Below are 9,841 nucleotides of genomic sequence, written 5' to 3'. Positions count from 1 at the left end.
CACATAGTTTTTTGTCTTTAAATAGCAAGTTAAGTGCATTTTTAAGCACATATTTGGTATCATTTTTCTTAGCTATCCTCCTTCAAATCGTTAACTCATTTCCAAAAGCTAATTCTGGCAACAAACAAAAATGGCTGCCAGCCACAGACAGTCTGTTACACAGACACAGGCTCACAACTTTCAGTGTGTCATGTGATGGCAGAGGGGGTACAGGAAGTTACAGTGCAGGCAGAGCTCAGAGTGGACATGCCAAAGTCTCACTGCTCAATCCATCATGTGCAATGTGACTGTGGTTGACATGGTAGTCCGGAATCATACATACATTAATAGCAGCCTGAAGAAAAAAAAACAACAGAAAATGGTAAATACCAATATCGTTATATTGATTTATGTAAAAAAAAAAAAATATCTGCTTGTTTTCATGGAATTGCTGCTTTAAGTATAAATATATATTATAATAATTATATAATACTGATTGAACACAATAAAAACAAAAAGGTTAAAAGTTATCAGACATCTCGGAGGAAACCACTGAGCAATTAAGCGGAGAAACGCGTAAGTCGCTATCTCTGTTTGTGGTATTGAGACATCTGCGTAAATGACTGTGAGACGGATATAAGAAAAGTTGCTATACTAAGTGTAAGTAGAAATATAAGTAAGGGTCTTTCCCCCTGAGGAAGTCCTAAGAGCTGGGTGAAACGCGCTGGTAACCTCCGAGGAAAACTGGGAATTGTTATCCGAGACCAAGGAAGTGTTGGAACGGTGCTATATAGCTCCCAATTTGTTGCGTGGGCTCTCTGCTGCTTCTCCCCTCCAAGTAACCATAGAAGCATCAACCTAATCTGCTCAGCAGTTATATAAGAACACAACACTCAGGTGATTTCTGCATTAGAATGCAATATAATTTAGCAGTACGCATATCTGTATAGAGATCATTTATTGCTGCTGAGTTGTAAGAGTAGATTGTGTGACTTAACGATGAACAATTGTAGCAATACCGCTACTTGCCCTGTAGTAAGAGAACCCCCGTTATAGATTGTGTGGAATTAAAGTTAAATTGAGCTTTGTAACTTATTCCATTCGGCAAAGGAAATGCTTTGTCTTATTGTGGTTAAGTAGGTTTTAGATAACTGGCAACTGCTTTGTGTCATTTCATGTCCTGTGTATTTGCAGTCGCTGCTGTTTCCTGTCCAGCTCACACCACACTCCAAAGCACAATACTCCGATTCTCAGTTAGTCTTTTTCAAATAGCATCACCCCACAGAACCAGGGAGTAAGGGGATTAGTCCTCACTCCAGGTGGACCAATAATTGTGGGTAAAGATATGCAAATGGTTTACTAAGGATGGTAACCACGGCCGTCCACATATCCCTTAGTGTGAGCGAGACCCCTATAGGACCCTGGACCTGAAAATTTTGCTTTAAACGGATCCTGATTGTAAGATGAAGATTGCCCAGACAATTGGCAATTCTATTGCACACAATATATAGGGCACCTCCTCTACAACACACTTGGAAACGATAAGCTGACCATTAAGGATCCGGCGTGGGGTATAGACCGAACCTTTAGGGCTCCTTCTGCATCGGGCGGCTGGGTGATACACACTTTCCAGGAAAAAATATTTTGTATACAGCAGCAAAAGTGATTAATTATTGGCCAGGGCATTACAAGCGAGTCATGTGATGACACCCATATCATGAGAGACATTGGTGACCTGTTTATCAACCAATAATCTTCTGTAAACTGCATTTATAAGGCTATTTATTTATGGAACACTGCAGCAAATATCTCTGATATCTGCTGCTGTCCCAGCATCTTGAAACGCAAAATCCAGTCCCCATAGGTGTCTATCGGGACTGCAATTTTGCCCTAATTATCAAGCTCCGAAATTAGGAGCTTGATCCCAGTAGCCAACGCCACCTGAATATGGCGCTAGCCGTTATAACCTATGGAGAGAGCGTTGCAAGAGAGGAAGGTTCGCTCCCCTCCCCAGTAGGCTTCGCAATCTCCTCATCGCAAATTCCGTAAAATAAAGTGTTGCCAATTGCAATCATTTTGCTATAGATTATGATATATTTTTTCAATTTTTATCCCCCTGGTTAAATAAAATGATTTACAATTGTGCTGTCAATTTTTCAGCTACCATCTGTTGTTGTGTGTTAGACACACACCATCTATCCAACATCATCTCTACAGTGATCTGCACCGTCGCGGGGCACCATCATTTCCACGCAAACACTTTTGCGCACGGGAGTGAGCTGGAACTTTTCATCAAAATCATACCTAGTTTTGACTTTTACTTAGATGAAGTTAATAAAATGGCAAAACTCGTCCTGAAATTCTGGTCTTTCCACCTCAGAAACACAACAAAGTGAGAATAAGTAGAAGCTACTTCAACCAAATCATAACATTATCTATTGGGAGAATGTAACATTAAAGTCCCCGATTCTCATCCAAGTGTTGCATATGACATAAGTAGGTTATTTAACCCCATAGAATAAAGTTTCAGTGCATCCTCTTTTTAAACTCATTTTAAAGTTCACCACTTAGAGGAAACACAATCCCACAGAGGCATCTATTACAAGGCTACAAAGAAGTCCGCAATAGCATTGATGCTGGGGGTGTATTTCATGATTATGAGTATGAAAATGTATGCCAGCTGCTCAACCAGAATTCCAAGTGCCCAAATTTGGCAGGATACAGATATCTCGAGCATGGCCAAATGGCAGTATCACCTTTGGACCACCAGGGGGCCCGTCCGAGCAGTCAGAAGATGGTTAACATCTATTTACTGCATTTATGAATGTGCTGATCACAATTATTCTCTAACATCTCGGTACTTTTTGGGCCGCTTATATTGCAATGTTAGAATTATTGGTGTATATTACGTAATAATAAGTCATGGAGAAAATGGAATAATACTGTTTATGATCATTTAAAACTCATCTGATCTTGTTTTTCAGGTGAAGACTCCACCAGGACGTGGAAACCTGGATATACATCCTCTGCTTCCTCCAGTCACTGGACAGTGAGCATCTTCTATATCTGGCGGGACCCACACGTTTGTTTCTATGCAAACCAAATGTCATTATGACCAACTAGACAAAGTTGTTATAACTCAGTCTCTGATTAAAAAATTGAGAGTAACTTCTATCTTGCATTCTAAACCCCTTTCTTCAGACTTAAACTCTTCTTTCAGTGTTAACGTCCTTTCTATCCTAGTGCCCTGTTGGAAATATTGCACTTTTTATATATTATCATTATATTTTGTGAAACTACACACATAAATATTGGTATGTTTTAAAGGCCACATATTCTTTCTCACTGAATGTTCTCTTGTGTCTGTTTCTGTAGAACAATGATTTCATGTCCAAAAGAATGTTGACATTATTTCTGTTATTTATTAGTAGTCCGAGACTGATATACAAGTTTAACATGCTAAATTCTGACACCTCTATTATATATTGCTACGTGGAGCCCATGACCTTATTATAAACATTACTTATTTTGTATTATTGTATTTTTTTTAGGTAGTTGTATATTGTTAGATGCAGCTCTACTGCCATCTACTGTCTAAGGTCATAATTTCTCTTTGTAAAAAAAACAAATAGACTTGGTAAATAAAGTTATTTTTGAAGCCAGATGCAACCTCCTTGTCAAACATGGGATTAGGACAATAGCCCTTTCGATCTACAGCAGGCCTAGATGGCAGCCAAAGAATGACAGAACTTATCTATGGTGAGAGTAATACTTGAGTGTTAGCGATAATGAGCCTAAGTTCCAAGAGAGAGGCTCCAGAACCCAAAAGGAGGCTGAGAGATGTTCGTGGCACTGCTGTGAATAGAGTTCAGAGGTGCAGGGGTACCTATCTGGTTAATTACCTATGTATTCTGAGAGAAGAGAACTGCACTTAGACCTGGGTGCCAAGTATGAGGATCTCCAGAGGTAGGTGGCCGAGTGGAACAGGCTACGTCGCAGTGATGCAAAGTTCCGGTGATACAATCTCCAAGTTCTGTATTTGTGCGGCTGTTCTTTGGAATGCCTTTTTGCACTGGATTTGTACATTTCCATTTTGCAGTGGTTGGGATGACAATTGTAGTTTCCAGTTTAGCCAAGAAACAAAATTTGTTTTATAGACACACTATAGCAAACATCCTAGACGTGGGAATTAACAATCACATACAATACATATCATTTTTTAGCCACTTACACACAGATTCTGCTGCATCAGACTCATACAGTGTCACTCACCGGACCGTGAGTGCCTCTTCCCGGACATTTAGGAACCGTGGCCGTCCACCATCCTGAGGGTCTGCGCATGCGCAGCCCTTTTCTATACTTCAGTGTATACCCCTTTAACTTAATTGGCAGATCAGGCAACCTCCCTATATTAAGCACCTGTGGTCACTACCACGTTGCCTGATCTTGGAGTCTCATTCCTCATGAGTCTCTGAAGGTGTTCCTGTATTACTTGTGTATTCAGTGCTGCTGATTCCTGTGGTTTCCAAACCACTTCTACTACTGTGGTTCCATACCACTTCTACCATCAACTTTATCATCATGACTGTTTGCTGATTCCTATCCGCTGCCTCCGTGCACTACAGTCTTCTACACCACTTCAACGTTATTTTATATCAATGTGACTGTTTGCTCATTGCTATCCGCTGCCTCCGTGCACTCCAGCTTTTACCTCACTCACCTGCTTCTCATCAAGTCTGTTTGCTGATTTCTATCCGCTGCCTCTGTGCACTACAGTCTCCTGCTTGCAACTCGCCTGTGTTCAACATCGTGACTGCCAGCTGACTACTATCCGCTGCCTCTGTGCACTACAGTCTCCTGCTTGCAACTCGCCTGTGTTCAACATCGTGACTGCCAGCTGACTACTATCCGCTGCCTCTGTGCACTACAGTCTCCTGCTTGCAACTCGCCTGTGTTCAACATCGTGACTGCCAGCTGATTACTATCCGCTGCCTCCGTGCACTACACTCTCATCTCATCTTTGCTGTGACTTCCTCGAGACTGCCGCTTTTCATTACCATCTGCTACACTTCGTGATCTACAGCTCCTGCCCTGCGCTGCACTCCTGTTTCCCATCGCTGTTGGTTCCTGTGGTTGCTACTGGTTACCTCCGTGTGCCGCTGAGTCCTGCCGCTGTGGTCAGCGCTATCGTCCATCTCCTGCTGATCCACTCTCCACGCCTTCACGTGTTCCACTGGCCTCTACCCTCCTGTCAGCATTGGATTTGTATCTCTTCTACTACCCTCTGCTGGATCATCTCCATTCTCCTGGGTTTCCTATGAGTCCAGTTCCACGTGTTGCTGACTCCTGTGGATTCGTGTCCCTGTCGGTCTACTCACCTGTGCGCTGCACCTGCTAGACCGCTGCTTCTCCTATCCAGGGACTTCCTATCCAGTCGGCCTCCAGCCGCTCAGGTACCGCTGCAATCCCATCTGACTGCTACTGCTGAACCACGGTATGCATACTTCTCATTGACTGTGCTGTGTATTGCATATCTTGCTGGACTGTGTTTGGTTCTCTCTGGAGTCTGCTATCCGCTGAGTCTATTGCCATCATTGACTGTGTTATCATTGTGCTGGACTACTTCAAGAGACTTTCTAGATTGCAGACCTGATCAGTCATTTACATATATATATACCTATATTGTGCATATTACTGTGGATCGTGTATAAAGTGCCTGTGTATATCCTGTGTTGCAGTCTTCCCCCGTGCACCTCCTCACATATATATGCAGTGGTACAACTTGCTGATGTCAGACCACTGATCCCTGTTTCCGGTATCACCTGTTCCATTATCCTCTCACATAGCAGTGGTACAACTTGCTACCGCAGACCACTGACTACCTGGATACCTCCACTTGGATTCCATTCCTTCACTCAGACAGCGGTACAACTTGCTACCCGCAGACCGCTGACTCTCATCACCTCCTTGTTTCTGTTGGACATTCCTCCTCACTATAGCAGTGGTACAACTTGCTATCGCAGACCACTGACTACCTTCACGTGTCCTTGTCCATACAGTTCCTTGTGTATCATTACCTCATTATTACCAGTGTTGCTAGTCATAGACTTTCCTGAGCATCTCATCGGCCATCATTTCATGTTCCGTGATCACCCAGCTACCAGAGTACCCTATTACCATCTACATTGCTCTGGTAAGCCTACCATCTGGTGATCCCTGGGTAAAGACTCCTAGTGCCCGTGACAGTAAGATCAGGCCATGACAGACCCAGATGTGGAACCTACCGCCAAAGAGATGTTGCAACATCTGGTTAGCCGTGTGGAGCAACAGGATGCCCGCCAACAGCTGTTACTTCAGTGTTATCAGTCATTAACCTCCCAAGGAACATCTGGACAGACTGTGACAGCTACTACTGAGGCTCCTGTGCTTTCCTCCGTTTCCCCATTGCCATCCCAGGTGTCTATAGCTTCCACGCTTCACCTGCCTACTCCGTCAAAGTACGATGGAGACCCCAAAACTTGTAGGGGTTTCCTTAACCAATGTTCAGTCCATTTTGAGCTCCAACCTCAAAATTTTTCTACCCATCGTTCCAGAGTGGCCTATCTTATCTCTTTGTTTTCAGGACAAGCCCTGGCTTGGGCCTCCCCTCTGTGGGAGAGGAACGATCCAATATTACAAGATAGTGCCAAATTCATTTCTACATTCCGAAGTGTGTTCGATGAACCAGGTCGTGTGACCTCCGCTGCTTCCAGCATCCTCCGTCTGCGACAAGGATCTCATACTGTAGGCCAGTACGTCATTCAATTTAGGATCTTAGCCTCTGAACTTCAGTGGAACACTGAAGCCCTAGTTGCCGCCTTCTGGCAGGGACTTTCCGATAAAATTAAAGATGCACTGACTACCCAAGAGCTTCCTTCGTCACTTGAAGATTTGATCTCTCTATGCCATCGTGTTGATATGAGATTTCGTGAAAGAGAGGCTGAGAAAACGACTTCTGCTAAAGCACCTTTTCGCTCTAACCCTCAATTTCGTCCAGTGTCACCCGCTGTGATTCCCATGGAGATTCGACGTTCCAAGTTATCTTCTGAGGAGAGGAAACGAAGAGTCAAGAATAGACTCTGTATCTATTGTGCTGATTCCACTCATGTCCTCAGCTCCTGCCCTAAGAGATCGGGAAATGCCAGGCCCTAACTAGTTCTGGAGAGGTGAAGTTAGGGTCCCTGGAGTCCTCTCCATCGTCTATGAAATCTAAAGTCTGCGCTTTTGATGTGACTATTTCCTTTGCTACCAAGACCTTTGAGTCACAGGCATTGATTGATTCCGGAGCAGCAGGAAATTTTATTTCCAAATCGTTAGTTAATCATTGGTCTCTACCAATGATTACCTTAAAAACTCCCATTACTGTGACGGCTATCGATGGATCACGTCTCATCAACGGTCTCATCACCCAGAGTACGTCTCCAGTAACCCTTCAGATTGGTGCTCTGCATCATGAAGAGATATCGTTTTTAATTCTTCCTGTTACGACAAGTCCGATTGTCCTAGGCCTTCCATGGCTTCAGTGTCACTCTCCCCAGATTGACTGGCGCACCCCTCAAGTCACGTCTTGGGGGCCTGAATGTCACCATCATTGCCTTTCCCAAGTCATTCCTCTCAAGGTACAGCAAGCTTCCATTTCAGCTATTTCACCGGGACTCCCTCCTCAATATGCTTCATTTACCGATGTTTTTGATAAAGCTCAGTCTGAACGTCTTCCTCCTCATCGTTCTTGGGATTGTCCGATTGATCTTCTTCCTGGCAAGACTCCTCCCAGAGGCCGGGTCTATCCACTCTCGTTACCTGAAACTCAAGCTACATCTGAATATATACGGGAGAACCTCCAGCGTGGGTTCATTCGACCTTCCACCTCGCCCGCTGGAGCTGGGTTCTTCTTTGTCAAAAAGAAGGATGGATCATTACGCCCTTGTATAGATTTTCGTGGACTCAATGCCATTACTATCAAGAACCGGTATCCCATTCCGTTGATCACTGAGCTATTTGACCGCATTAAGGGAGCCCGTATTTTTACTAAGTTGGATCTTCGTGGTGCTTACAATTTAATCAGAATCCGTTCCGGTGACGAATGGAAGACGGCGTTTAACACCAGAGACGGGCATTACGAATATCTGGTAATGCCTTTCGGGCTATGTAATGCCCCCGCTGTTTTTCAGGGCTTCATCAATGAGATTTTTCGGGACTTATTATATGTATGTGTCGTCGTCTACCTGGACGACATATTGATTTTTTCACAGGACCTGCCTTCTCACCACCAACATGTGGCAGAAGTCCTCTCCAGGCTACGGAAAAATTCATTGTTCTGTAAATTAGAAAAATGTTCATTCGAATTACCCCAGATTCCATTCTTGGGGTATATTGTTTCCGGAGTTGGTCTGAAGATGGATCCTGACAAAGTAAATGCTGTACTACATTGGCCCCAGCCAACTACTCTTCGTGCCATCCAGCGTTTTTTAGGTTTTGCCAATTACTATAGACGCTTCATTCAAGACTTTTCTTCCATTGCATCTCCTATTGTGGCCCTGACTCGTAAAGGGGCTAATCCTAAGCAATGGTCTACTGAGGCTATTCAAGCCTTTCAAACATTAAAAGAGTCCTTCTCTTCGGCTCCAATCCTTCGTCAGCCTGATGTGACACTCCCTTTTTTGCTAGAAGTAGATGCCTCTAATGTGGGCTTAGGAGCTATTCTCTCCCAACGCTCGGAACAGCAAAAATTCCACCCTTGTGCCTTCTATTCTCGGGGTCTCCTACCCGCAGAGAAGAATTATACCATCGGAGACAAGGAATTACTGGCTATCAAAGCCGCATTAGAGGAATGGAGATACTTGTTGGAGGGAGCTCGCCATCCGGTGACGATCTTCACGGATCATAAGAACTTGTCATATCTCCAGTCTGCCCAATGCTTGAACCCTCGTCAAGCAAGATGGTCTCTTTTCTTTTCCCGTTTTGAATTAATAATTACCTTCAAACCAGCTGCCAAGAACAAAAAAGCTGATGCCTTATCTAGAGCCTTTGCTACGTCCTCTGATATAGAAGAGGTTTCCAACCATACCATTCTAGACCCCAAATGTATCTCACTGGCTGCTTCATCCACCAAAACGCTACCATTTGGGAAGACCCTCGTGCCTCCTACTCTAAGGAGGAAAATCCTTTCGTGGTTCCATGCCTCTCGTTTTTCTGGACACGCCGGTGAACACAAGACTTTTGAGATCCTCTCTCGAAGTTACTGGTGGCCTTCAATGAGGAGAGACGTCAAAGAGTTCATTGCTTCCTGTGAATTATGTTCGCAATTCAAATCCTCCCGCAGAACCCCAGCAGGGTTGCTGCGACCACTACCCATTCCGTCCAAACCATGGACCCATATTAGTATGGATTTCGTTACTGACTTACCACCTAGTAAGAACCATAACACTATTTGGGTCGTAGTGGACAGATTTTCGAAGATGGCTCATTTCATCCCTCTGTCTGGTTTGCCTTCCTCGTCTATCCTGGCTGAACATTTCATTAAAGAGATCTTCCGTATCCATGGATGTCCATCTGAGATTGTGTCTGATAGAGGAGTACAATTCGTGTCCAGATTCTGGCGAGCCCTTTGTAAAACCTTGGGCATACGATTAGTACTCTCATCTTCTTACCATCCACAATCCAATGGACAAACCGAACGTGTCAATCAAGATCTTGAGACTTTTATAAGGATATTTTCATCAGCCAATCAAGACAACTGGGTAGAGTTACTCCCTTGGGCTGAGTTCGCCCATAACAACATGTACCATGAGTCATCATCCAAAACTCCATTCTTTGTGGTCTA

The sequence above is a fragment of the Mixophyes fleayi genome, chromosome 9 (assembly GCF_038048845.1).
Source record: "Mixophyes fleayi isolate aMixFle1 chromosome 9, aMixFle1.hap1, whole genome shotgun sequence".
NCBI lineage: Eukaryota > Metazoa > Chordata > Amphibia > Anura > Limnodynastidae > Mixophyes > Mixophyes fleayi.
The sequence above is the reverse complement of the archived record's forward strand: the minus strand, read 5'-3'. Positions refer to the sequence as shown.